Source organism: Terrapene carolina, unplaced genomic scaffold (assembly GCF_002925995.2).
Source record: "Terrapene carolina triunguis isolate 2854851 unplaced genomic scaffold, T_m_triunguis-2.0 Scaffold96, whole genome shotgun sequence".
NCBI classification, from domain to species: Eukaryota; Metazoa; Chordata; order Testudines; family Emydidae; genus Terrapene; species Terrapene triunguis.
In genome coordinates, this window is record NW_020664447.1 from 47,808,308 (window position 1) to 47,813,307 (window position 5,000).

Below are 5,000 nucleotides of genomic sequence, written 5' to 3' on the forward strand. Positions count from 1 at the left end.
CTGGATTTTGCCGGACATGTCCGGCTTTTGGGGATTTCCCCCCGGACGGGGATTTGAGTCCCAAAAAGCCGGACATGTCCGGGAAAATCCGGACATATGGTAACCCTACATTGTCTGTTATGGATATTTTAAGTGGAATCAAGAGAGCATAGTGATACTGACGAAGCTTTAGAGCTAAACGCTGTGGCCTCATATTCTACCTCCTTCTTCTCAAAAAGGGAAATTCACTTTGCTGTGGAGGACCAGCACAAGATCCTCTCCGCCACTTAGGTCTCACATTGCCAGCCTATAACCTAAGGTAGTGATTGGGGCTGAATGCCATTCTGTGCTTCAACCAGCCAGTCTGGGCCCAGCTTGGGGATGAATTTCATGTTTCCAAACATTGCTGTTTTTCACCCACATAAAACCAGACTGTTGTGGCCTTATGCAGGTGAAATGAATCTCCTCCAATAGCCTTACAGTGGGGTTGAAGCAACCTGCCCAGTATAAATCAGTGCAGGATCTAGTGCACTTGCAGATACTAATCCTTGACTGATTCACTAATGGAATGAGCCATATCTTAAAAAATGAAATTTTGTACAATGAAACCAGTGGGAAATCTCAAAAATTGTATTTTAATATGTCCTGCTTGAGCATGCAGACCAAGAGATCTGTATTTGCTGCATATTTTCTTTTGCAGTTTGCATTAGTATTTCTTTGAAATTTTAGCAGAATGTTGTTTATCATAAAATTAAAATGTATTAGGTAAGTGAGACTTTAAAATCATTCTGGAGTGACTTCAGATAGAATATCGTAACTACATGTGTTGATGCAATTAAATATTGTGTATGACTTCTTACAACATATAGAACACAGGTTTGTGATTAAAAAAACAGTGATGTCATTTGAACAGCTGCAATTTTTACAAATATTAGAATGGTGCTAATTAGAGATGGGAAGAAGCTTAGGTCAGCTGGTCTGCCTAAGCAATGCCTAACTACACTTAAGATATTCTGCAAACTGTAGAATTCACTAGTTTACCTCTACTGCTCTTTTTTGGCTGAGCACAGATAAAACACTATAAAGTAATGAGATTTCTTTTAAATGTCCACATCATCTTACATGTTGATCTATATCCTGTTTGACTTGCTCACACAAATAGCTCCAATGAAATTAGTGGAACCATTTGAGTGAGAAAGGCGAATAGATTTTGACCCTGTATCATTTAAGTGACTGCTTTATGTAACAATGCTAATAGAAATACATCCTTTCCTAGCCAATGCCCACTGTTCGAATTAGTAGGGGTGGTAATCTGAAATCTGCAAAATGATGGGAGTGAGAGTTGCATTATACATAGTACACCAATTACATGTATTCTCCTTAACAATACACGCCTCGTTTATCATTCCAGGGTAAGGGCCAAATTCTGCATGTGTATGAATGTAGAGCTTGTGACAGGTGCCAAATTGACAGCCCTGGAGGCTGAAGTCCCCTGTTTATCCACAGAACAGGTATGGCACATATAACGGCAATGTGAGCTTCATTCCTATGCCCCTGCCAATGTGCCTGATGTTAATATGGATGGAGAGAGGAAAGATGTTTATGTAGATGGTAGACTGGACAGATCACAGGATGGGGAGTGGAGAAATCTAGGGTCACGTTCTGGCTTTGCCACAGACTCCCTGTATGATCTTGGGCAAGTCACTTAATCTCCCTCTGTATCAGTTCTTTTCTATAAACCGGGAATAACAATCATGCTATCATTCTCCCACCTTTTGTCTATCCAGGCTATTCAGACTGGGACAGGAAATGTCTCTCATTATGTGTTTGAACAGGACGTAGTGAAACAGGGCCCTGATCTTGGTTGGAACTGCTATGTGCTCCTAGAATACAAATAATTATTACGATTAATAATAGAGCAGTTCTCTCCATTGGAGATGATTCGTTCACCTTTTCCCTTTCAGTCTTTGGTCTCTGGGTGAAGGCAACCATCGAGGTTGGCAATTAGTGCTAAGGAACAGAGCTGTGAATTCCTGTTTCATAGGGTCCCAAATAATGCTAAAACTAGTGTTATTTGCATTTTCGTTTAATTTTTTTCACTGGTCTTTTAATGCCCCTTAAAAACATTTCTGCCAAAGTAACATTACAGTGTTTCTGTAATGCATGAACTGAAATATTTTGCAAGGACTAGATCTTGCTTTATTTCGGCCCCAAAAATAACACCTTGATGCATTTAAAAGAAAAGCCCTCAGAAAATGTAAAATCTAGGGCAGGGACTATGGCTTCCATTTCTCTATTATGCATCATTCACATTGATGGTGTATTATAAATAATAATACACAAACACTATTCTGTGTATTTCTGCCAGTTGTGCTGGCAGTTTATGTGATGTAGTCATTGCTAATGAATATTGGACCTGATTTTCAGCCTGAACTGAACTCTACATCTGCTTTTGCATCTGCAGTTTTGTTGATACAAATAATTTCAGATGACATTTTTCACATATAGTTACTTGAGGGCATAAGTGATGCAATTTTATGCTGGGATTTTCAAAGGGAATTAAATTTCAATGGGATTTGGGTGCCTAACTCTCGTATGCTCCTTTGAAAACCTAGATGTCCAATTACTTGACTGTACCCCTGCCCCCTACAGCAAGGTACTTGCATGTCTAAGTGACATCAATTGCACTTGCAATTTTTTGCATGTGCAAAATTTAAGAACAAAAAGGAACACCTAGAAAGTAGGGCTCAAAATCAAGTGCTATGTTCATTAGCAATTATATCTATGGTGGTCTTTCAGCATTTACTAGAAATATGTGGCCTTATAATTTAGTACAAGTCTCCCTAGCGGATTTTTCTGTAAGGCAGTACAGTTTTGGGGGCTCACTTTCAGGGCTTCAGCTTCCTCATCAGAAAATACCTACTGAATCATCTAGTAGTTCATATAGAAGATCTAGAATTACTCCTGTGGGTTTAATAAACCTAGGACAAAATGTCTTCCTTTGGAAGTGAATGTCTGGCAAGTGCATGCAGACACAGAGGCTGGGTTTTCAAAATCCATCCCATAAAGCCAGTATCCTGGTTGAATATGTAACACTGTCAAACCAAATTTTGTATACTCATACATGTGAGCCAGTTGAGTCACTTTACTTTCAGGACTTAAAATGTTCTTAATGTCCTGCATTGTTGTGTAAACCCCATTGAAAAAACACTTCAGAGGACGCCCATTTTTTTACTAATGTAAACATTCTGACCAGTATCCAAAGATATGACCTCTTGGTGAACCTTTAACCTTCCCCTTAATTATTTGTTTGAAGGCAGTGTGGAGTTCTCCTGCTGAGACTGAAGAACCATAATGCCTTGCAGCCCTGTGAGTAAGGGAGTGTTTGGAAGGAAGTGGAAAGGGACATAAATAAGGGCACCACCAGATGTAAATAATAAAAGTGGTTGGGGTTTAAATAAAAACTGAAAAAGCAATTTAGTTTCCCTAAAGAGTGGCTGGATTGAAGAAAATAGGGGCTCGGAAGACAAAAAGCGTGGGAGGGTCTCTTGTTTATGATTTTTTACAGGCCGCCCAAATAAGCACTCATTGCATTCTTTAAAACCTTGCCATCTGTATACATCATTAGAAGCTCATAGGAGAAGAGAAAACAGTCTTATCAGGCTTTTCTCTTAATCTCTATTGGCCTTAACTTTAGCTGATAAAAGGCATGCTGGATACAGAAGGTTCAGGTCAGCCCCCATTTGGTCAACGTGGTAACATTGCTGGAAAGCAGCTAAGCAAATTAAGTCCTATCAGAGACCTTTGTCTTTGGGGACGGAAACTGTGTCTAGAAGTCACAGTATTAGAGTAGGAAATACCTCCACCATGCTGAAATCACTGCTAGCTGAAGGAATGAGCAACAGAATCAATTCTTTGTTTTTATTTTTAATACTTGAAGTCTCCTCTTGACTAATTCAGAGGCAGGATGACATTTTTGACAACTGAGCTATACTTTCCTTGAAGAATAAAGAATGTCTTTGTTTTGGATGTAAACATTGAGATGCAAAAAAGCCCTTTGGTGTTATTTGTAGCATTTATGCATCTGTCTAATGGAATTCCCACCAGTGTGATTACAGGAGATCTAAACAAAGGTGTACTGTCTTTTGTTATCTCTGATGGACTTTAACCTGAGGGGAGCGACTCAGTGGCTAGTATAGTATATGTCGGATGCCCAGCTGTGTAAGTGTTAGAATTCGACTAAGTGAGCTGATTAATTGAATTTTCCATTATTGACTGAAAAACTCCCATTAACTTCAGTGGACTTTGGATCAGGCCCAATGGCAGTTAAAGAGGCTGTTTTGGATGACCGGCATGTTAGTATTTCTGAAGAGGATTAAACACTAGTATTCAACTTCATTAGCACTCCTTAAGGGTCACTAGACTGAAGTCTGAACTGTGAAATACCAGACAAAACCTGAACATAAGCCCTAAAGTGTTCTTAAAACACAAAGAACAGGGATAAAAATAAAAACAAGTGTGGTTTGTGAGTGATAGAAAATTGCCTTGTTTTGAACAAATTGTATAAATAATATGGGGGGGGGGATTATTTTTACTGAGTTTGATTTTACTGAGTTTGAGCTGATGTGGATTGCTGTGCATTAAACTAACAGAAAATATGCAAGCACTTATTTGTGGGTTACCAACCAATTAAATTCAGGCTTTCTAGCCAAACAACTGGCTTTATCTAATGCTCAAACGCTTCGGCCACTACTCCAGCTATGGTACCTGATTTGAGGAAAAAGTTCTTTTGGGCCTAATATTAAACACATGTACCTACAACTCCCTCTTTCTACTGAGTTGAAAGGTGCCTCAGTTTATGGTCAGCAGTTGCTTAATGCTCTGCCTTGGGTGTCCCACTCTTGGCTGAAAAGGTCGCCCCCAGCTGGCACTGACCTCTAAATGACCCCTGACTTTACAGGCTTAAACTGCAGGAGTTGCAGAAGAGCAGAAGTCTTTCTGGGCCAGCACTTATTGCTGCT

General features: G+C 39.5%; 1 protein-coding gene across 8 annotated transcripts in view; it reads left to right on the top strand.

The window, feature by feature from the left end:
• Positions 1-5,000, top strand: part of MEIS2 (Meis homeobox 2) — a 182,817-nt gene that overhangs the window by 170,361 nt on the left and 7,456 nt on the right. The gene's annotated exons all lie outside the window — the stretch shown is intronic.